The 23483-nt window shown below is 39.6% G+C and overlaps 1 protein-coding gene across 7 annotated transcripts in view; it reads left to right on the top strand.

Moving 5' to 3' along the window:
• Positions 1-23483, top strand: part of FHIT (fragile histidine triad diadenosine triphosphatase) — a 1461545-nt gene that overhangs the window by 627361 nt on the left and 810701 nt on the right. The window contains exon 1 of one of the 7 annotated variants that reach the window (XM_045832308.1): positions 22042-22139. The exons of the other annotated variants lie outside the window; for them this stretch is intronic. The gene's annotated coding sequence lies outside the window, so the exon portion shown is untranslated. Of the gene's footprint in view, positions 1-22041; positions 22140-23483 lie in introns of those variants that run through there. 7 annotated transcript variants of the gene reach the window in all.

Here is a 23483-nt window from a genome sequence, read left to right as displayed (position 1 = left end):
CTGATAAGTGTTTCCTCCATTACTGTGTAACCTGGTTCCTACATCTGATTAGTTCCTCTGCTACCACTTCTATCCACCCCATCCTCCTGGGTATCGCTGCCACCTCAGCATTCTGTGGGCACTCCTCTCTAATGTCTGGGCAACAACAACAACAACAAGATAATCTTTTGTTTGCTTTCGAAAGTCTTCTGGAAGCTGGATCTCAGCTTATCTTTCTGATTCTTTCCCTTCCTTAGACAACCTTCCTACCTGTGGATGTATTCCTACCCGGTTCCTAACTAGTTTGCCATTTGTCTCCTTAGCGAAGTCCAGAGGTCCCTTTCTCCTTTATTGTTTATTCTGATATTTACTACTACTGCCTTGTCCCATGTATTTTTTGTCCCATCTTACCTGCTAGAAGGTAAATTTTCTAGACACTATGACCTTTATGTTCATTCACTTACTCCTTACTCCTTCAGACACTTTTGTCTGTCATCTCTGTTCTTGGGGCTATCAAGATGAGAGAAGGAATGTTCTCACCTTCAGGAAGTTCACAGTCACCTGGGGAGACAAACACTTTAGAAAGGAGGACAGCCTGTGAAAGTGGTCATTATAAATTCCGGGGAGATGGAGGAACTCATCCTCTAGGGATGAAGGAGGGAGTCCAGGGAGGGCTGGGGAGGACTGCCCTGAGTTTTCTGACCCTGGCAGGTGGAAAGAATGAAAGGGGATGGGCAAAGGTGCTCTCTACTCAAGGATCAACTGATGGAGCTTTGCTTTTAACTCAGGACCAGGGTGTGTCCAGGGGCATACACTTCAGTGAGCCATTTGTTCCAAAGTGATCACATGGACTGTGGTGTAGTCGTGGCTAGGGATTGTTGTCCGAGGATGGAGTCTTCACAGCCCTGAAGTGGCTTCTATCCTGGGCTGTGACTGTAGGAGGGGAGTGATTATAGAATTCACAGATGCTCCACGATGATCCTGTTCAGCTGTGGCTGACTGCTTTTCTCTGATCTCAGTTCCTGCCTCAACCGCACCCCAGTGGATGCACAGGTGGGGCTGTTTTAAACCAGTATGGCACTGGTTAGTGTTACTCTGAGCTATGCTCAAAGTCACAAAAGAGAGTTATGATTTAAAAAAAAACTAAGGTTAAAAGAGAAGATGGAGAAGGAGATGAGAGCAAGAATGCAGTTGCCAATTTGTGAGCAAAATAGCAGGCTTATGTGGCTTCATGGAAGTCACACCCTTGTTGCTTTGCAAGGAAAGACAGAAGGTGAGGAAGCAGAAGGCAAGAGGAGAGAAGAGAGCTTGGAAGTCTTGAAGAGCTGCTGGAATCATTTCTAACTGGGAAGTAGAATGCAATATTGAAAGGTATGCAAAAGAAGCATAAATGAACATACAATGAATTGTTATCAATGGAAGCATCTTCAGTTTTCTGTCTGGAAAGAGAAACATCAAAATCCAGGTGACAGAGTTGTCTGACCCTTCACCCCTGCCAGCATTTAAGTGGGGGCAGCTGTTCTCCCCTCTGGGAAGGCAATGCAGAGAGCTGAGTGTGTGTCATGTTTCTTGCTGCTTGCTATAGCTGCCCTGGATCCTGCAGGACAGTCCTGGGCTTGGTAAGGGGAGGCACAGTTTCCTGGGGAACCAAAGTCCTGCAGGAGGCTATCCTTGCAGGAGGGCATGAGCCTCTCAGGCAAACTTTTGCAGTGCTCCGGGCTCCCCTTCCCATCCTCATTGGGAATGTTCAGTCTTGGGATCTGAGGTGGGGAGAAAAAGTGCAGGAGATGGGACTGAGGTTAGCTGGGACATTCGTAAGCAAAAGTGGGCTTTACTGTAGAAATTCAAGTCCAAAAGAACTGGGCATTTCTGCAGAGGAAGGGAAGTGTCTGAGGGAAATGGTCATAATCCCAGGCATTGCGCTGCTGTAGCCTCATGATTAAGGTTCACCCAGCCCCCGCCATTTATGAATTCTGTGCAACTGAGTGAGCAACTTCACCTTCCTAAGTCCATATTTTCTGGCACAAATCCAGGCAGTTCTGGGGAAGAACTTGCATGTGGGCCTGGGGCAGACCTGAGCACAGGTCCTGGCGTGCCACTTAGTAGGTTTGGATCTTGGGCAATTAATTCTACTTCTTTGAGCCTCACTTTTATCAAGCAAAAATGGGAATAATAGGAGCTACCTGGTAGGGATGCCTAGATGATGCAAATTGGTGTTGGTGGTTAAGTAAGCCCTCCACTTGCTGACCAGTTGGTCACAGATGTCTGCTCTCACTGTCTCTTTTCCTTTTGCCTTTTCCCAGCCAGTATAGTCTCTTCTTGCACCAGGTTGTTGAAGAGCCTTTTGACTCAGGTCAAAGGAAATTGCATGGTAAATCTGACTCTCTCCCACTTAAAGCCTTCTATCCTTTCTGTCAACCAACCACATGTTTTTGTTTTGTGTATTCTAGGACTCGGATGGTAGGAGTTGAGCAGGGGGAGGGAAGAGAATCCACAGGGCATAGGTAACACAGAGAAGCCTGATGGGCCTCATGGTTAGATGCCACTAAGAGGGATGGTCACTTTGGAAATGCTGGCTGTGGACTTTTAGGCCATTTTATTATCAGCAATCTGGTTTTCTCCACTATGTTATTTGTAAAGAAAGATGCCTAAGAGGCTAGAATGTGAAGGGCATACCCAACCGATAGAATAAATGGTAATTTAAAATTACAGAGTGAATCTTGCCCACTGATGCTCAGCTTGGGGTAATTAAAATAAAAGCAAGGGAGCCTGTATGCATGTGCAAAGAGGAAGGCCAGTTACTGCTTTTTTGTATGGCCTAGCAGAGATTTTGCATCTAATTTCTGCCTAAATATTAATTATTACCTTAGTCACTTGGCTATTGATGGTTATCTTGTGTGGTGTTGTTTTCAAATGACCATAAGTAGGAATTCATGCACTCTAAATCCAGAAAGGACCTGTGAGAGCTTTATAATACAGAATTTTCTAAGGTGAATTCAGTGAAAAACTATTCAATTGGGTAAGTCTGTTGCAAAGAATTATGTGGTTGGGGAAATGTTGCAGATTATTCCCCTCTTGGAATCACCATGACAGAGTTAACTTTTGGCCAAGTCCTGAAAGGAAGCTGGATTATCCAACATTTCCTCAAAATGTTTGAACATAGACCATTTTCAAGTAATGCCTGTTAAATCTTCCAGAACAAACTTGGAGAAACACTATCTCGCTTCCAAGCCTTCCATTTAGAAGTGAAAAGCAAAGACCAAAGAAATGATTTGCCCAAGTTTACTCTATAATAAAACTCTTGTATTCTAGTCCCGAGCTACAAATTAAACATTATCTTGTACTTGAAGGAAGATGCTAATGAAAAGGAATACTTTCTGTGATGGACTTTACTGAATAGCTTTCCATTAACTTGCTTTTAGATCATTTCTGCATTTTGGTTTTCAAAGAACACTATTGTTTATTGTGTAACCATGTACACTGTATTGTAATTATAATTTTATTTCTTTTGAATTCCTAAACTTTCTCTATTCCCTAAAGCCTGCCTTTTTTTAATTCCCTCTCCCATCACTCTGTACTTGTACAAATGCCAGTCTTTTGTTCTTCTTCTTGAACATTACCCCAGGTAACTGATTTTGGGACCAGCTTTTTTTTTTTTTTGCTCCCAGTGTATATGCAAATACCTGTGTACTGTAAAATTTTCTCAAATTCTCCTCAGAAGCTGAAAGACTTCTGTACAATTAATTTATATTAATTAATCTTTTCCCCCTAAATAACAATTTTTTTCTTGTTCTTTGTGTTGGTAATGCATTATTCAGTGTTCTTAATAACAGCGTATGGTGGTGCCATTTATTCACTGGAGTTAAGTACCCAAAGCAATGCTCCTCGGGATGTGTGCCTAATAGAGCAAAATTACAGAGCTGGCTTGCCAGTTTTGTTTTTGGGGTTTTTTGGGGTTTTTTTTTTGAGCTACAATGACCACTAAGTGCTCTGAGAACTTTGGAACAAGTGCACTCTCTGTTCATCATTGCAGGGTTGTCAGTATTTGATATGAATTCACTGTGGTTCAATCCAACAAACATTTGTATACTTGATGCCAAAACATGTGCTATGCTATGAAGATTTTTAAAAAATGTATTATGTATTGTTTCCTGTAAGGAGCTCATCTCTGGTGAGGGAGACCAACTTCTAAGTGAACATGTCACCGGTTGGAAAGTGCTGCATTATGTGGTGTGTACAGTGCGAAATTACAACAAAGACTAAATTTAGTGGGTAAGGTTTTCATAAAGGGGTAGTACGTTATGGCTTCTGGAAGGCTGAGAAAAGGGCCAGGAAGCTTGGGAGTTATATGCAGTGTGACAGATAAGTTGTAGATTCCCATGCTCATGGTCTCTGTCTGACCCCCAAAGTTCTCATTCCTAAGTTAGAGACTCTCAGACTATGCTGTGCATGGAAATGTAGTATTGTCAAATGTATTACAAATAAAAATTCATTTCAGTCCAGATTATACTAGTTCCAGTATAACTCTTTAAATAATCCTTCCCATTATTTTCTTCCCAACACCTCTTTGTTGCTTTATTATAGGTCTGTCTTGGCACTGAGAAGCCCCCATTTCTTTGTGTTTATTCTCCATGTAATCCTTATAATGACCTTGTGGAGCCTTGCTTCCCACACTCATCTGCACATTGGAATACCAGGGATCTTCACAATCCACTGATGCCTGTGCCCAGCCCTAGGAACTGTGATTTTATTAATCTGGGCACATCCTGAGCTTTGGTTTTTTAAAAGCTCCCCAGATGGTGACAAAAATGGTCTAAAATGGATTATGGTGTTGGTTGTACAACTCTGAATAGATTTAAAAACACTGAAAGGTACACTTTCAATGAGTGATTTGTGTGGTATATAAATTACAGCTCAATGCAGCTCTTACATTAAAAAATATCTTAAGTGAATAATTTGGGAAGCACTGCTGTAAAGTAAATGGGGAAACTGAGACCTAGAGAAACTAAGTGAGCTGCTCAAACTCCAGAGCAGCAAGGGTGGAGCTTATGTTCTCAACATGGTCCTATTGTCTTCAAACAGGAGGGTGATTCTAATGCCCAGCTCAACAGGTACCTGTTGAGTCATATGACTTGGAGAAGTCACAATAGATTTGCTCCCATCAATCCATATGCCATCAACATGTCACGTTATATGAGCAGTGGATCTCATTTGTAAAATAATTGGCTTTAGGACAAGATAAAGGAATTAGTCTCCTTGGGAATAGAATTCTTGATCACTTTATCACGGTACTGAAGTGGGTGGAGCCAGCCTTCTTTGGTGACCAGGAGGCATCCTTAGAAGCACATTTAAAGAAGGACACACTGGTATCAAAGTTATAAATTCAGAAGCAACTGTTCCACATCCTGAAACCTGAAAATAGAATTCTATTTAAAAGAAACTGCCCGGAATGCTACCTTGCATTTTGTTAGCTCTCTTCTGAATTTGGGTACAAAATGCACATAAAAATAGATCAACTATTGCGGGAGAAATGTTTGGGTTTGGGCTTAGATCGGGAATAAGAAAGCAAGGCTGATTGGAAGCTCTCTTGTTACCTGTCCCAGGGAAATACCAAAGGAAGAAACCTTTTGGAAGGAAAGAATGATTCTGTATCATAATGAATTGCCAAAAAGGTGTATTCTAGGAAGAATGTTGGTGGTGTGAGTCTCCAGAGCAGCCTGGTGACTCTTCTGAGAGGGAGGCTGTGTCTCTTTTATGCAAAGATGATCTCCACTGACTTCTGCATGGCTACTGCTGCTGCTTTACTGATGTGCTTCGTTTTTGAATAAAAATTGAGTTCAAACAGATGAGCTCAGCTTAGAACTGAAAGGGAACTCATTAAAAATGGCCTTTCTAGAGGTGTAAAGGTTGAGTTCCAGGGTTAGGTTTAGTTCATTTTGCTGTAGTAGTTAGGTGCCAACTATCTTCTAAAGTGTTGAGGAGTCTAGTAATTTGCAATCCATTTCTTACTGCTGAACTTCAGCTGTAAGAGAATAAGTTATCTTAAACATACAGGATTAAAAAGCAAAACCAAACCAAACCAAACCTGGCTTTACTTGTGCTTGCTTGTAGTATTCACCTGAATTAGTGTTTGATTTGTTTTAAATTAACATAAATTTACCTTTTTTAAGTCAATGAAATCTACTGCTCTGATATTACTCAAGGAAGAGGGAATTCCTGTTAGAATTCATCAGTAAGGAACAGAAGTAAAAACTGGGTGTTCTGGAATTGTCTATCAACTGAAAGAGCTGTGCTGTTTATAAATTCTTTTATTTTCTATTTGGGATCAGCCCAGCTGATTGTTATGGGTCATCAGGCTGAGTCAACAGGTAGCCTGTGGGGGTTGCAAGCCCAGGCAGTGGGGTAATGTGTCCACCTGAGTGCCTTCATAGTGGCACTCGTGGCTACTTGGACCCCCTTTTTCTTAACTGCTCCTCCATCTTTCCACCCACCAGTAAGTAATATTAACCCTTCCTCCAAAATATGTCCAAAATATGACCACTTCTCACTCTACCACTACAGCCTTACTAGTTCAGGCCCCTGGCTCCCCTGTATACCCTTTAAAAAAATTATTGATTGATTTTTAGGGATAGAGAAGAAGGTAGAGAGAGAGAGAGACAGAGAAACAGACAGAGACATCAATTTGTTGTTCCACTTATCTGTGCATTCATTGGTTGATTCTTGTATGTGTTCTGACCAGGGATCAAACCTACAACCTTAGCGTATCAGGACAGTGCTCCAACAAACTGAGCCTCTCAACTGTTTGTGCTGCTTTTATTCTTGCCTAACCACAATCCATTCTGCACATAGCACCCTAAGAGATCTCTTTAAAGGTTAAATTAGATAGGCTACCCATTTCAATAAGAATAAAATTTAAATGTGCTTGTAGAGCCTGGCTCTACAAGCTCTGTGTCAGCCTTATTTCTCTGTTTTCCCCCTGGACCACACCTCCCTCCTTCATCAGGCTCCAGAAATGTTGTCCATCTTTCTGTTTATTTCATTCACAGTTCAACTTGGCCACATCAGGCCTTTTGTGTGTGTTGTTCTCTTTGATTAGAAGGTCTGGAGGGCCCCCAATAAGTAGCAACTCTCTTTCCTGCTCTGGTCCCCAAATTTGTCAAATAAACTGTGAAACAAAGGAATGGCTGATAGAGACCAAGCTTAATGGGCATGGCTGTAAATCTTAGCCAAGGTGCTAGCTCAGGAATTGTCAGTCTCAATATGCATATGGATTACCTAGGGATCAGGTTAAGTGCAACTTCTGACTAACAGGAGTGGAGTGGAATTGACGATTTACATGCCTACTAAGCTGTTGGCAGTGCTGTCACTGCTCCTCCCCGGACCTCTTCGAGTATGAAGGGGCTGGCTGGTATTGAACTCCCTCATTAGACTTGCTCTTGTGAAATATTCAGTGCCAGATTCCTCTTAAAACACAGGAGTGTGTAAAACAGGCCACCCTAATTAACATGCCACCTGAATGGCTGCTGCTTAGCTCACCCTGGTCTCAAGTGAGACTTTCTAGAGGGACCTGCCCTGACCATCCAATTTCAAACAGTGATCCTACTGTTCATCCTTCTTAGCTCTATCATGCTGTTTTATTACATTTTCCAGTTCTCATAATAATCTGAGCATCTTATTTTACTTGTTTGTTGTTTTTCTTGGGATCAGAGAAGCGAGCTTGTTGGTCCTGTTCACTGATGTATACTCAGAACTGTCAAGGGCAATGTTGGCTATGTATAGTAAGACATTGTATCCGTAAGTTCTAGGGTGATGGAGCCATTTCTTGTTAATCATTGTATTTCTGGGACCTGACACAGGACATGGCATATTGTAGATATTGAATAAGTGAATGAGAACTCAAGTTAAAAATAAGGAAACCCTGGTTTAGAGTAATAACTAGTGGTTCAAGTTACCTGTGTATGGTCAGGATCTCCATACTTTCTCAGTTTTTTTTTAATAAATTAATTTCCAGATTCCTGTAATCAGGGTAATAAAAGGTGGAGAGTGTTTTGATGTTAAGAATGGTGCCTGTGTAGTTGGAAATAGGACTCTTTTTTAGTGGGGGTACAGGTGGAAGCAGAGTCTATTCTATCTTCAAGAGGCTGCCAAGAACTGTACCATTTGATTAGAAGCCTTTGTCCACCAATACTTCTTAGCATAAGCACAGACATTCCTGAGAGAGAAGGAGCCATTCGTCCTCCACCTCTGTTTTATTTGAATGCTCTCAGAACCACAAAGCTCCATCACTGAGTTGCCTTTTTAAGTCACAGTGGATAATGGTCTGGACTCTTTTATCATCTCTGTGAGAACTGGGCTATTGTCTTCTTCCCAAATGGTGACTACAGATTTGCTCACTTCAAAACCCTTGGTAAAGGTTTTCTACCCCACCCCCTCCCCATTTTATCATCTTCTGAGGTTAGGAAAAAAAGGCTCAGACATTTCTTCGACTAACTCTTATTTTGTCCATAGAGGTTGTCAGGATTCCACTTCTATAACCTGGCTCCAAATATCTTAAACACAGAAGAAAATTGAGAGAAGGAACGAACTAAAATTTTTTTAGTGTGCTTATGGTCTTTACATTAAACAACTGTAAACACTACAGATAGAGACATTGAAAAGTACATTGAATGAATTCATTATTCAACTGTTATTTATTGGAAGAATAGCTATATAGAAAGTTTGGCCTTGGGTATTGGTTTTCTTCTTCATTTCCAAAATGGTATTGTCTTTTGTATAGGTCCTTCTGCCTTGGCATCTATCTGATTGGTAATTTAATGTTTATTTCCCACACACGTCAATGGTTTAGAACATTCTTCTGTATTTGTTTGATTTGGTCTAAAACAGTAGGTTCTTACAGGATACATTAAACAACTGTAAACACTGCAGATAGAGACATTGAAAAGTACATTGAATGAATTCATTATTCAACTGTTGTTTATTGGGTATTGCCCATTTGCCAGGCACTGTGCTGGCCTCAATGTATATGGGAATGTTAAATGAAAATCTTATTTCTGTCTTGGAAAGGTATTTCCTCCCTAATCTCTGGCCCCTTCCTTCCCTCAATCCCTTCCTTGCATATATACATTCACTCTTTCCTTTAGGAAAAGTAGCAATTATCCTGCCTGATGACAGCCTGTCTGGGGCTACAGCCTACAGAATAATAGGTGTGGGGTTGGGATGGGGTGCCGGTAGTTCACCTCCTAAAATTGGACTTGCTGGTACCTGTGAATGGTGCACTCATCAGTCTTCCCTCTATAAGACGCCTGCCTGATTCTTCCCAGTTACCATTTTCAACCTTGGACTGGGGAAGGAAGTCTGATCACACTAGTACTCTGGACCTGGGGTCCTGGGGTGAAGAAGTAAGAAGATCCATTTGATTTCTGGCATGAACCAAGTAATTCCCAGTTTACTTATAGAATATACAGACTGCTGAGAACTGCCCAGCCATTTATAAAGCTGTTCCTGCCACCCCTTGTGGCTTCTGGGTCTGCTTGGGAGGGGGTACTAGCAGAAAACCCTGACCTTGGACAGCATGTCCTGCCCTCAAAGACGTCATGATCTAGTATGTGAGATGGAAAATGGAATGAATGTATAATTACAGTGTGTCTGAGGGGTGCAATATTAGGTGTGTGTCCCAGGTACTGTAAATAAGATAGGATGGTAAGACAGGCCCTTCCATGTGTGTTAAACCAATGCTTCTGCAACAGACTACATCATTGATATCTGTGATAGTGGAAGGAAGTTGCTCCCAAACCTAAGCTACAATGGTCTGTGTGGTCTCTTGTACTTACAAACTGTGCAGTTCGCTCCTTAGAGCATGCCTTGTCACATTTAATTTTGGTATTAACTGAGATCTGAAACCCATCTTGAAACATCTGTACTTACTTCTCCAAACACAGACCTCCAGCCTATTCCCAGCAGCCTAGTGTGCCCAGAAAAGCTAAAAGAAGACCTCATGTCCTGATACAGACAGGTGGTTTCCACGGCCAGCCGCATAGGAAGAATTAGCTTAAGGAATTCAAGAAGAGTTTGAAAACAAGCAGATTTGTTTAACAGTGTTTGTAAAATGGCTTTGTGGAAATACACACACACAGTGTTTATAGAATGGCTTTGAGATACACACACACATACACACTTATATATAAAATAAGTATCCATAGGAGGGACATGCTTTCTCTGGAGCTGGGAGGTTAAACAGCCACCCAGAGATATGTACATTTTCCACCTTCTCAACAAGTTAGTGCAGAAAGTCAGAGTGATATTAGCAAGCACTTGGAGCAGTTTTTGAAGATCTGAATATTACACTGTGCATTGTCCTCTAAAGCCAGAGAAAGTGCATCAGCATTTGATTGGAAGCATCAATAAAGAAGCCATACAGTATTGTTAAATGAGAAACTTCTGGGAAAGTGCATATAACAAAATGAAAGGCAAAACAGGAAATCTTGGTGCCAGCAATCTGAGAAAGTGTCATCAGAGGACTGAGTTGTAACTGAGAGTTCACACAGTAAATGTGCACTGCACCCCTCAATGACAGTGACACATCTTGGTAACCCTTTCTAGTGCACCCTCAAATGGGTTCATGTTTTCTTTTTCTGTGCTTAATTCCATAGAAATAAATGCCCCTAGGGAAATTTTAATTGTCTTTTATTCTCCCCCACCCCTTATATTCCCTGTACAGTTGAAAATTAACACTACTGTGGATTTACAGAATTTGCTAATTAGTAAGAAGCTTGACATTTACTAATAAAAAACTACAATTAAACCTGCTAATTTAAAAATTATGTCATCATCAGAATGTTCCCACGGAAGCTGGAAGCCCAGAGAAAAAATGTGGTCTTTAGATATTTATTAACAAGGTGATTAGTCAGAGGATTATGATAGAATGGTTATTTCAATGCTAGAAGTTTATTATTCATGTTCCTAATTCAAAGAGTTGAGATTGTGAGAGGTACATGTGTTACTATACCTTCAGCCTGAAGTGGATGGGACCATGTCAGGGCAGCCTTACAGCAACTCCAGTTGATTAATAATGACTCTCTGGAGGGCTCTGTAAAGATCCTGCAGGGGAACATGTCCTAGCTTAGTAGTGGTGTCTGTTATTAGTGGAGGAGGAGGGAGCCACAGCATGAGTGCCAGGTGTGGGCCTTCCCAATCTCAGTGAAACCAGGCACTGAGCTTTCCCAGGAGCTTATCCTCTTTTTATCAGGGATCAGAGCTCTTGGCAATCTGTTTATTGGGGAAAATGTTCATTGTGGACATTGGGGCAGGAGGCATAAATAATGCTCTCCTAATATTCTAAAGAGCATGCTAAGTGAAAGGATCTGAACCATGACACAGCTCCACACAGCTATTTGTGTGTCCCAGACAGGGAAGCAGGTCAGGAGACCAAGTGGCTCAGAGTTTGTTTCCCGTTAGACTCAAATCCATTCAACAGTACATATACATTTAATTAGGTATTGCTTGTCAGCCTTTTCATTCTTCTGTTGTGCCTCTCAACCCACTTGGCAATGAAAGTTACCATAAATTACCCTTAATAATGGCACATGCTCAAAGTAGAGTTGATGCTTCTCTCATGTCAGGAGGGAACCAAGGGAACAGATGAGGCAGAGACATACAGAGAGTCAAAGAGAGCTTGATTATGCCCTTGGCTTCTCCACTAGGTCCTCAAAGACCTGCCTGGCTACCCTATGGGCCCTGCATAATCTCTCTCCACCTACAGAAAACTGACCCAAGGCACTCTGACTCTAAGCAGTTGCAGTCGTGCACTTGAAAATTAATACAATCATAGCTCAGTGCTTGTTAGCTTCAGAACTCATCAAACCCTGTACTCATTGCATTTTGATGAGAGAAATATGTTTCAGCACTCAGTACTTGCTTGGCACTGTAGCAAGTGCCAAGTTGCACTTGCTACAACTTGTATGAGTCATGCCACTGCCCCACAAGAGAAAATGCTTCGTTGTTTGGTACTTGTCAGTTTTGACACTTGACCAAGTTCTGGAACAAATTAACAAGTACCTAGGTGCCACTGTACTTTTCCTAATATAGTGTCTTTTCTCTGTTCCTCCTGTCAGCTCCACTGCTGACCCACCACCTAGATAGAGGCATTTAAAATTATCATTTTTACTGAAGAAAAATATAGCAAGTGATGCAAAATGTGCAGAAGAGCTTTCTGTGCATTGCTAGAGGTAGAGAGGAGGCCAATGTCAGATGTCCTGGGTACAACAAATGTTAGTTCCACTCTTTATTTGCTATGTGGACTTGGGCAAGTGGCTTATGCTCTCAATGCTTTCTTCTATAAAATTAGGGAGATAAACATATGTCACAAAGCTATTAAGAGGATTAATTGAGATATTTACATAAAGCATTTAGATGAAGCATTTACATGAAACATGCCTATTTTATGGTGAGGACTGCCAGACTATGAGCTCATATTAATTGGTATGGTTAACAAATGCCAATTTTAAGTGAATTACTGCACAAGTTTTCTGTATGTCTACATCATGGGTACTAGTGACAGAGTTTTTGCTGGCATCATATGTATAAATGCTGACCCTGAAATACTATTTCAGGGATGACTTAGCTTATAAAGCTGTGAAAAGAAAGACCTTCTTAATTCCTGTGCATAGTCATTCATTGTTCAATGTGGAGTTCAGTGTGGATGTGAGAAAGCAGCCACAGGTAGTTTCACACCTGGGTGAGGCCACTGCTCCTCATCTCTGATTGCCAGTCTTCATCACCTCCAGAGTGTTCCCCCCAATCCCCCATTTTGTACCCCTCTTCTCTGAGCAGTGCTTGGTAGTTAAATTAGTTTATCGAAAAGAGCTTTGAGCTCTTAGCTAACAGATGGTGTTGATCAAGCCATTCAACCTCTATGGGTTTGTTTTCTCAATATCAACTGTACAGGCTGTTGGGGTTTAAATGAGCTAAGGCAGGTCAAGTGCTTAATGTAAGGCCTGGCACATAGTATTCACTCAGTGATTATTTGTTGTCATTGGTGCAAGGCTCTTGAAGCTGTAAAAGGATACGGAGTCCAGGAAGGGATGGCTTTTGGGTCAGTCCAATCTTCCCTCATTATCTACAAAGACATCCTCATCATAGATTCGGTGGGGTGGCGGGGGGACACGCTCATTCTTTATCCTTTTTCTTTGTCTCCTATGGGTCTGGGCCTGTATTTTTCCTAGGTGCTCAGAAACTTTATAGACGTTAATTAATATTTATATAGCACCTCTCACATTTGAGGCAATGTGCTGAACACTGTGGGAGATGTCAAGGAAGATTTGTATACAGACAGATCACCCAGATGATTGTTAAAATCTTCATTGTTCTTTGGGGGTCAGGAGGAGATCAAAACTAGCAGTAAGAAGGTTACCACTTAGTCTTCCCTTTGCTAACCTTCAGCTCCAGTAGGCTCTTAAACAAGTGAAGAGAAGGACAAGGATGAAACAGTAGTATTACTGCAAGGGAGGTAGCAGTCAGTATGTAAATGAGTATAGCTACACAGGAAAGTGTTTTGAGTCAGTGTGAATCATAAGACCAAAGTGAATGCATAATAGCCACCCTGCAAACTTCAGCTCTCCCAAAGAAGCTTGCTTATAGACAGAAACATCCTGTCTGGCCTGAACAATGGAGCCACGTGATGGCATTCAGGTGTGGGTCTCAGTCTACATGCTCATTAGTGTTCCACGATGTGCCCCAGTAGGCAGCCAGAGCCTCATTACTGTTCATGAGAGTAAGCTAATAAGCGTTCTGAATTTCCAAATGGTGACAAATAGAATGAGGAGGTAATGAGATGGGTAGGAATGGAGATCCCCTGATGGGTGCCTATCATAGTGAGAAGATGAGGAAATAAAAAAAATGCCATTGTTGTTACTCTAAGAGATACTGAGAAATACTGACTTGTCTGTGGTTCCAGAATATGGAAAGGCATTTTATCAGGCAGTGAAAGGCACACTACCCTGATGGAGTCCTGAATAATATTGTGCTGTGGACTCCACGATGGGGATGAAGGGTCGAGTCTTGGATTAACTTTAATTTTATGTTTTATTTAATATTTTATGATAGCAAAATGTGCAGAAGCAGTTGTAGGGTGGGGGAGCACTGTTTTAAGACCCCATGAGTAAGAACCTGTCTTGATTATTTGCTGTTGCAGTTAGGACTGGCCATGTTGGTTTTAGTGAGGACATAACTTAGAGGCTATAGTTTGACTTTTTGTGATTTCATTTAACCAACATCTTCTGAGGACCTAGAAGAAGCTGGGGGATGGGTGGTCTGGAATGGCCTTGAGTTCAAGGCCTTACATTTAGAACTTGATGTCTTTAACTGGGGTTTGTTTCCATATGCTATTGAACAGAACTAAAGGAAGATCTTTGTTGTACAGCTCTAAACCTGTACCCTGATTAAGTAATAGATTTTATCATCATGTAATTATCCTCTTAATAGCACAATTAGAAACTGCTGAATATAGTAGAATGCTCAAAATAGAAATGTGTCCATCTATAGATTATGAGTGACATGTAGCTATAATTGACACTGTACTTAACCTTAGAATTCCATTTGAGCAAAAATCTTGTGAGTGACATTGCTTTGCCAGAAAAATATAGAAATTTTGACATTAGTCAAAAATGATAGCAATAAGAGAGAGAGTAATTATTGTCTTGTATTCATTTGTGTTGGAGCTTTAATTTGTTCAATGTTAATGTTTAAAATATGACACAATGTGGGTAATTTTGCTTTGGGATTTTGTTTTATTTTTTTTAATGTGCCAAAACCCTAAAGACGAAATGTAAGCAAAAGACCTCTCATGTCTCTTAACCTCTGAGAGGCCTGTGCACTGATAAAGGGATGCTAACAGGTGTTTCTGCTTCGGGAAGAGCCCAGTGCATTTAAAGTTACCACACAAGCTGTTGGCACCAGTTCTCAGCTGGTGTTCCCAAACATTTCTGCAGCTCACAGAGATGAGCCTTTATGTATCTTTTATTACTAGGTAAAGAGTATAGTGGAAGTGGAAAGGCAGTAGAAAATTTGTTTACTCCAGGAGGATACCTGACATTAAAGTGATTTTTCAATCAGTAATTCTCTCCCTTAAGCATTATTTTAATACAGCGTGGGGCAAAAGTAGGTTTACTGTTATGACTATGTAAAACATAGAGCTTATTCTTAAATTATTATTATTTATTGAATATTGTATTATCTTCCATACAAACAACTGTAAACCTACTTTTCCTCCACCCTGCATAATCTGTAAGTTCCCTTCTGTTATTACAGCATATATAAAAATGTGTTTTGGGATATTTTCACTGTTAAGGTGAATCTCAGCCTCTCTCAGACTGAGAAGTCACTTTCTTTGTCCTTCAGTTTAGGAGTTCCCTTCCTGTTCAGGCTCTGTCTTTCTGGCCTGAGCTGGTTATCTACAGATACAGGCTGTTGGTTTTCTTCATGGTTCTGGGCCTCAATGCCGGTGCTTTAGATCTTCACTATCTGTGGTTCATTTGGCAGGAAACTTTTAAAATTGACATAAGTAATTATAAACTTTATACATTTTTGCTCATATGATACTGTGTTTAATACTAGAGATCAGGTTAAAGTGTAAAATGCATAGAATTCATCCATTCACTCCCTATGTGTTTCTTTACTAGATGAAAAGACCTTTAGGAGCAAATGATTTTTTAAAGGTGAACTCTTTTTGAAGAACAGATCTCCAGTGAGTCAATGGGAAAAGGGGTTTCCCATTTACATTTGGCAATTCACATTACTTTTAAGTAATTCTTTCACATCGCTTCTCCAGTACCTGGTCATAGTAGAAAGTGAAAATATACAAAAAGATGTGGGATTGGTTCCAAACCTATTTTCTCAAAGGAAAATGGTTAATTTCCAGATTTCCCTTATGTATCTATATATACACATATGATTTTGAAATATTTTTATATGTGTGGTCACTGTTCTTAAGAAATAAATGGCTGTTATATTTACATAGTATGAGGCTATATATGTGTATCTAATAATTATATAAATAAGGCTATATATTATAATTATATGAATATCCATTTTCATGTATTATTCATGCAGACATTGTCCGAGTCATTATGGATGAACTGAGACATTCACATGGACTGCTGAGTCCTGTGGAGGAAAAAGGACATCATGGCTTTTCTCTCAAGGGGAACAAAAGCCTTGGCCCTTGCCATGACTGGCCTTTATTGGGTTTCTCAGCACATTACATGATGATCCTCATTTACTATGCACAGGTTCGCTTTAGGTGGTTACCTTTTACAGAAAACAAAGGAGCCAATGCCACTAATCACATCACAGAAGAGGGATATTTGCAAATGAAAAGGCAAAAGTGGTTGAACAGATTACACTCATCCTTGGAAAGCTGAGCATGGATTTTAGGAAGTTACTATGCAGTAAATGTCCTCAATTCAGGGTGAGGGAGCAAGAGCAAGACTCAAAGCAGCCTAGGCACATTGCAGGCCTGATTCCCCACGGGAGAACCTATCCATGGGTGTGGGTCCTGTGCATCTCCAAGTGGGAGCTGGGCCCTCGCCATGCAGAACAGTCTCCTACATATTATGAAGTTATGACTTCCTTATTTGTATTTTATTATTTTACTGAATGAATCAGCTACAAAGCAGATGGCATTAATGGGGGGTGGGCGTGGGTGTGGTGGCAACAATGTAACAAGTCCAGAGAGCTCTGCAGCAGTACCCCAAACTGCCATAAATGCAGGTCAGGATGCTGGCAGTGAATGATCACAGATTAGGGTTTCTTGGCCCTCACTGAAGATTAGAATTACCATGGGACTTTCTGAAAACAAACAAAGACATAAAAGACCCCCATTGCCCAAGTCTTAGCTGGACCAGTTATAATAAAATATCTGGGAGTAAACAGTTGGTAAGGACGTTGTGAGGTAGGGACCTTCATTCATTGATGGTGGGAATGTAAAATGGTGGAGTTGCTAAGAAAAACATTTTGGCAGTTCCTCAAAAACTTAAATATAGAGTTTTCTATGACCCAACAGTTCTGCTCCCAGGTATATACTCAAGAGAATTGAAAACATATATCTTCACAGAAACTTGTACCTAAATATTTATAGCAGTGTTATTAACAACAGCCAAATGGGGGGGGGGAGCCCATCAACTAATGAATGCATAAAAAATGTGCTATATACATATAACGGGGTATTATTCAGCCTTTAAAAGAAATGAAGCACTGGTACATGCTACACTATGGAGGAACCTTAAAAACATTATGCTAAGTGAAAGAAGCTAGATACAAAAGGCCATATATTGTATGATTCCATTTACATGAAATGTCCAGAATAGACAAATCCATGGAGACAGAAAATAGATGAATGGTTGCCAAGTGCTGTGGGCAGAGGAAATGTGGAGTCTCTGCTAATGGATATTGGGTTTCTTTTTGAGTGATGAAAATGTTCTGGAATAGGGGTCATAATTGCACAACTTTGTGAATATACTAAAAACCACTGAAGTATTTACTTTAAAAGGGTGAATTTTCTGGTATGTGAATTGTATCTCATTTTTTTAAAATCTTAGAAAAACTATATGGGAATATGGGGCACGCAGTCTTTTTTTTTAAGCTCCCAAGATGATTTTAATGTACTATAGTAAAAATCTTTTTTAAAAAATTAAATTTAAAAACTGAACACTATGTAGCTTAACTACTTGTCACTGTAAACATCCCGTCACTCACTGAAGGGCATACCACACAAGGCCTTGTGTGATCTGGTCCCTGCCTATCCTTCAAACACGTTTCTTCACTTCTTTGTCTTGCTTCCTGTTCTCAGACTCTGCTGTCCCCCTGTGCCTTCTATTCATCTAAGACCTTGAGCTTGTTCTTGCTTTAGCGCTTGCTGTTTTCTCTACCATCTGACCCCAGACATTCCCAGGTAGGGGTCTCCTCAGCATCCAAGTTCAAGATTAAAAATTAGGTTCTCTTTCCTTTGTTACTAAACTAGTCACTTCCACTCCCTCAAAGTCACTATCTATTTTTACACCCTGATTATTTCCTTCAAATCATAATCAGAAATATTTTTGCTTGTTGACTGCTTTGTGGTCTCCACAAGTTACTACCTGGAGTGTTCCATGAGAATTCACCACTAGAATAGCATTTAAATATGGCAAGTATATAATAAATATTGTTGACTAAAAATAAGTGATTAGAGTTTAATGAGCAACCAATTCAAAGAAGGAATATTTCAGTGTAGGCAATTCTGAAACCTTTGCAAGAGAAGGGGAAGGAACCGGTGAGAGTAAAACTAGAGATGCTACATAAGCACAAATTTCAAAACATGAAAGTGACAGAGGAGAAGGAGAGGTGGCTGATGGGTGAGGTCTTGAAAGGGCAGTTGACATTTTGAAATATCTGTTTCCTGTTTATAAGTAGCTGAGCTTCAGTACTTTTTGTCTTGTTAACTATTGAAATGTTTATTTTGTGACACCATAGGGTGATGACTTACTATACTTTTTTAAAAATTGGTTTTTTCTTTGTAGAAAAATGTTACAGGTACACTTTTGTCTGCTTGAATTCTGAGACGCTCTAGGCTGTCTTCTCTTTCCCTTTGTTCTTCTTGTTAGCTTCTTGTGGGATATTCTTACAGTGCCTCCTGTGGAATTTTGACATACAGTATGTCTGTTAGTTTAGAATGTTTTATAAATCATCTAAACCTAAATGTATGTCTCCAGTTATCCATTTGCGTACCTTGATTTTTTTCCAAGTCATCAATAAAAATGTGTTTGAGAGCCTAAGTGTATGTTGTTTCCTCAGTTAGATGACATGTCATTTTTTTTTCCTGTGAAAGTTAGACTTGGGATCCACTAGACAGCAGCTTTTCAAGCTCATGTACATTTTTGATTAACATTTGAGCCCCAGTTTTTACATGAAGTGAGTTGAAAAAGAAACATATTTACCAGTTGGTCTAAGTGTCTGGAATTCAGATGTGCTGTATGTTTTTTTTCTGCCTACTCCAAAGAGGATCATGCCTTTTAGGGTTGGTCTACATTCCTGCCATTTGCTGAGTCATGTCAGGATCTAAAAATAGCAGGTTATTTTTAAAGTAAACCCCAGCCATCATGGAATAACATTTATTTTTCAAGGTAAAAAAATACAAGGTTTTTATTCTCTTAACCAAAAGAATGATCCTTTTCATCCTGTCCAAAGTCCATTCTCATGGCAGATTGTTTGGTTAGGAGAGTTAGAAGAAATCATTTTCCCCTACATTATGTCCCTAAGTAAAAACAAATTTTTATTAGAGATTTGGTTAATTAGAGAAAACTCTGGGATGATAAAGTTATGGAGAAATTGGCTTTCTCCTTATATTGCTTTTGAATGTAATTTTTAGAAACATTGCCTGAGAGATATTTAGCCATACATATCAATAGGCTTGAAGGTTTAATATCCTTTGAAACCTTATATTGAGGAACTGATGCATGACAAGGATTCAAAGAGTTGCATAAATGTTGGTGTATGAAGGACATTCCTTGTAGGGTCGTCAAGAGGATTAAGTAAAATTTTATACAGAAATTTCTTAGAAAGTACTGAGTTTTTCATTTGATGAAATAATGTGAAAAAAATAAGCATAGGCATGTATTCTGAATCACAGTTGATTGTCATATAAGAAGTACTGTCATGTAGTTTTGCCACCAAGAGATTCCTTAAAATGGGGGTGTCAAACTCATTTTCACCGGTGGCCACATCAGCCCCAAAGTTGCCTTCAAAGGACCAAATGTAATTTTAGGATTGCATAAATGTAACTACTCCTTAACTGTTAAATCAGAGTTTGGTGCTGCCACCAGGTAGAAACAAGGTGCTGGGTGGGATAAAACAAGGTGGAGGGCCGGATTCAGCTTGGGGGCCTTGTGTTTGCCACCTGTGCCCTGAAGCGGCAGAGTTATCTTTAATTTGGTACGCCTCAGATTAGAGTTCCTGAAATCTTAAATTCTCAAGTTTGAGAAATCCATAGACATTATCTGTTATAAACAGCATTTCTCTAAAGGAGACCCTCTAAATTTCTGTGAATTTGAGTAAGCCACTTGACTTGCTAGATAGGTGACGTTTCTAAAATGAGAGGACTGGGTCTAAGCAATCTCGTAGGTCCTTCTATACTTAAAAATGCTAGAGGTTAATGAGGGGGCAATATAGAAGCATATAGCAGTTGCATTGGTTGGGTAATAACATCTGAAAGCAAATCAGGAAGACAGCTGATCTATCCTGAATTAACTTGTCATCCTTGTTGTAAATAGGACATTTTACATTTTGGGGCACTTGCTTTGGTGGCCATTGAACCTTATTCCAATGCAAGTTAGGTTGCCTATCTAGTTCTATAAGAAAATGACTGATCACATCTACTGAGCCATAAATTAAATGTGAATAGTGGAGACCTTTTAATAACTTTCTTTTTATTCACTAAATTTTGAAGATAAAATTCTAAAAATAATATGATGTTACTACTTAGTGAGAATTACAGGCAATAGAGAGGTAGAGAGGATACAAGTAACTTCTAGAGATGAAAAGGTAGAAAATGGAGACTCATTAAATGCCTAAAGGCACATATTTTTAGCTCAAAATAAAATAGCATTACTAAGGAATATGAAAAAAATTAATTGGCTAAAAATATGGCATTGGTTTTCATTAATACACTTCTGTTCACTTATAAAGTAGTATATATAGGCCTCAGTCACTATTTCTGGAATGAACCTAGTCCCTTCTATTTCTGTCTTAGCCAAAGCCCACTAAATTATTCTAAGGGCATAAACCATGGTCTGAGATCCCTAACCCAGTTCTTGATTCTCTGGGTGTCAGAAGCCATCATCTCCATATTTATTAAGAAACAGATTTCCCAGGAGATGATTTTTTTCCTGAGAATTCCAAAGAATATTGTTATATCCAGCCTTCTTGTTTGGCAAAAAAGAATCAGCAATTCTCTATTTGCTTAAAATAAAATTGCTTTCTGCCACTTTCATGTGAGTGAAAAGTATTTAATATTTATCTCAGCCTTGCAGACAATTTCAGGTCTGGAGATGCAGGAATCTTCCCGTCACATAATACTGGCTCTTACACCTTTCTCTACTGTCATCCCTTTTATGGTTTCTAGAGTGTTTTTCTTCACCAGCAAAGTTAAAATTTGAGAAAGCATGTCTGCAAGCAGCATAAATAGGCAGAGTTTTACCACAATTATGAAGAGACAAAATTGGATTTGGACAAGGACATACAACATTTCCATTTTGGGATGCCAGTGTCATGTGACAGATCTACATCTGTCACATGTGCTTTGCTTACTCTCTCATCCACTATTTTCAGACAAGATCTCTGAGCATGTGAAGTCTGGTGAATTGCTGAAGATTGTGGAGTGGCAGAGCCAAGACTCAAGTGCATGTGCTTGGAACTCTCATTTCACCTCTTCATACTTTCTCTCAACAAAGGGTATTTGTGAGTTGTATGGATATATCAAAAGGGAAGGAATAATGAGGTCAGAGGACAATCAATATTTCAAACTGTTGGCAGGCTAAACTCATGAGAAGAAATGTAATAGGTTGACATGAGCTCATGGCAGGAGTGATGCCTGAGGAGGGGAGAAACAAGAAACAGGGCAGCCTTGGATAGAGGAGAAATGTGTTAGGGTTAGGGTTAATTAAGCCTAAATTGTAACACTAGGAACTAGCTTAATGAATGGATGAGTATCAGAATGAATATAGTCAGTAGTCAGATAGATGAGGCTTCCTCCCAAAAGGCATCTCAAAGAAATGAAAATATGAGAAAATTGAGAAAAGAGTTAGGGAAAATGATAGAAATGTTAGACAGAATTCCTGAAAGGCAGAGAAGTAAACTTGGTCAAGGAATATTTGAAGACATAATGACCAAGAATATAAAGAGTGTAGTGAAAATGAAGACCTTATATGGAAAATGTTAATGGACCTGCAAACAGGAGGACTTGGGAAAATAGTCTGTATTGGGTTGAATAATATCCTCTCAAAAAGGAGCCTTAGAACTTAACCTTTTTTTTTAAATAGTATCTTTGCAGATGTAACTAGTTAAGATGAAATTACACTAGAGGGGGTCCAAAATCAAACGACTTGCATCTTCAGAAGAGAGGACACACAGAGAAGGTGAGCTTTGAAAAAATGGAAGGGGGTGCAAAAAACAAAGAAGAAACTAAAATTCAAAAGAAGTAGTGCTGAGCCCATTGCTGCCTAGTATGAGGTAGATATCTGCAGACCTTTGTGAGTAAGATAAATGAAAAATAGGATAGCTTGAGTAACCAATAGTGTGCAAAAAAACTACCAAAAACATAGCATGTCAATAACTGTTTGAAATTATAAAACAATACTATTTAAACATATAAGAAATTAGACAGGGGAAAGGTAGGGAATGAGCTATGAAAGAAATCCAAGATGGTAAGAATATGCTAAGGGCATAGATATGATCTGCTTTTAGATATTGATGGGGAAATTAAGCATTAATGTAGGTTGTAATAAAAATAACTATTTTGAAATAGAAGTAGAATGTATAATTTTTTACCCACAGGAGAAAACTGATCTAGCTAGAAGAAATAAGAAGCATAAAAAAGTGAAACAAGGAGATGCAATAGGATGCTCAAAATAAGCTCAAAGGTTAACTGGCATAAATGTACAGGTGTTAAACTAATCAAGGTAGATGTCCTATGGATAAAAACCAAAATGCTACAATATATTGTTTGTAAAAACCACTTAAAAGGACAAGGGTTGAAAATAAGGGAATAGAAAATTTACACTCGTCAGATAAAGTCAAAAAGAAAAAGGAACAACAGATTAAGGGAGTAAAACAAGCAGGAATACATGCAATAATATAGAAAGCATAATTTGTGGCATTTGACATTGTGAGCACTGATATTTAGAAACCTAACAGTCTTTTCAGAAACTGAAGAAATAATGAGAATAAAAGTAAGCAGAGAAAGTCTTTGATGAATTTTCTATACCATGTATATAGAATTCCATACTCATCAAAAGCAGAATATATTTATTTGTTCTTCCAGCCAAAATGGGGGCATAGGTAGATATACTTTGCCTCCTCGCATTACCAAGGGCAGGAAAACAACAAATTTAAAAGCAAAAAATAACCAGAAGTTCCAGAAAATTGAACTGTAAGGAAGTCTGACAATGAAGGAGTTAAAGAAGAAACATTCATTCAGACTGAGAGGAGGGGCAGTGACTGGCAGCCAGGGTAGGGAGGATGTGCAGCAAGGTGGCAGCTGGAAGACCAAGGCAGGTGAAGTGGGGGTTGGTGGACTGGGCAAGGTGGTGGCTAGAAGACAGGCCAGTCCCACATTTGCATGTGGATAACTGGGAAGAACAACTGGGGAGCAAGACAGACTGTGCAGCCCAGGGTTCCAGAGTGGGCAAATAAAGCCTCAAAACCTCTGACAGTAAAAGCCTGTGGAGGTTGCGTTAGTGGGAGAAACTCCCAGCCTCACA

This window comes from Phyllostomus hastatus, unplaced genomic scaffold (assembly GCF_019186645.2).
Source record: "Phyllostomus hastatus isolate PE091 unplaced genomic scaffold, TTU_PhHast_1.1 phas_contig_16, whole genome shotgun sequence".
Classification (NCBI taxonomy): domain Eukaryota; kingdom Metazoa; phylum Chordata; class Mammalia; order Chiroptera; family Phyllostomidae; genus Phyllostomus; species Phyllostomus hastatus.
The sequence above is the reverse complement of the archived record's forward strand: the minus strand, read 5'-3'. Positions and strand labels throughout refer to the sequence as shown.